At 52.4% G+C, this 374-nt stretch overlaps 1 protein-coding gene across 1 annotated transcript in view; it reads left to right on the top strand.

The window, feature by feature from the left end:
• Positions 1-374, top strand: part of TRAP1 (TNF receptor-associated protein 1) — a 55,205-nt gene that overhangs the window by 4,475 nt on the left and 50,356 nt on the right. The gene's annotated exons all lie outside the window — the stretch shown is intronic.

Below are 374 nucleotides of genomic sequence, written 5' to 3'. Positions count from 1 at the left end.
CCACCAACTGAAGCCTAGGTTTCCCTCCTCCCTTTGCTAAATACCACTTCCTCTTTCTGTAATAAGAGGGCTCCCCAGGCTAGATCTATTGCCCCATCGACCAATGTGTCAGCACTTACCAGAGATGGTTGCCTGAGTGGAATGAACAAGACATGAAATGTGAGGCGGAGACCCCTCCGTTCAGTGACTTCCTGGGAACCCTATGTCTGGGACTAGCTGTGTGTCTGGAGTGTAGCGAGGGAGGGATCAGGCAGGGATCAGGTTATGCAGGACTGAGGCTGAGGGAGGATTTTGGAATTGATTATGTGCAGGGAAATCCTTGGAGTGCCCTGACTGAGGAGTCTACCATCAGTGGCTGTGCAGAGAATGGGGGC

This window comes from Bison bison, unplaced genomic scaffold, assembly GCF_000754665.1.
Source record: "Bison bison bison isolate TAMUID 2011002044 unplaced genomic scaffold, Bison_UMD1.0 scf7180017864144, whole genome shotgun sequence".
In the NCBI taxonomy this organism is placed as follows: domain Eukaryota; kingdom Metazoa; phylum Chordata; class Mammalia; order Artiodactyla; family Bovidae; genus Bison; species Bison bison.
The sequence above is the reverse complement of the archived record's forward strand: the minus strand, read 5'-3'. Positions and strand labels throughout refer to the sequence as shown.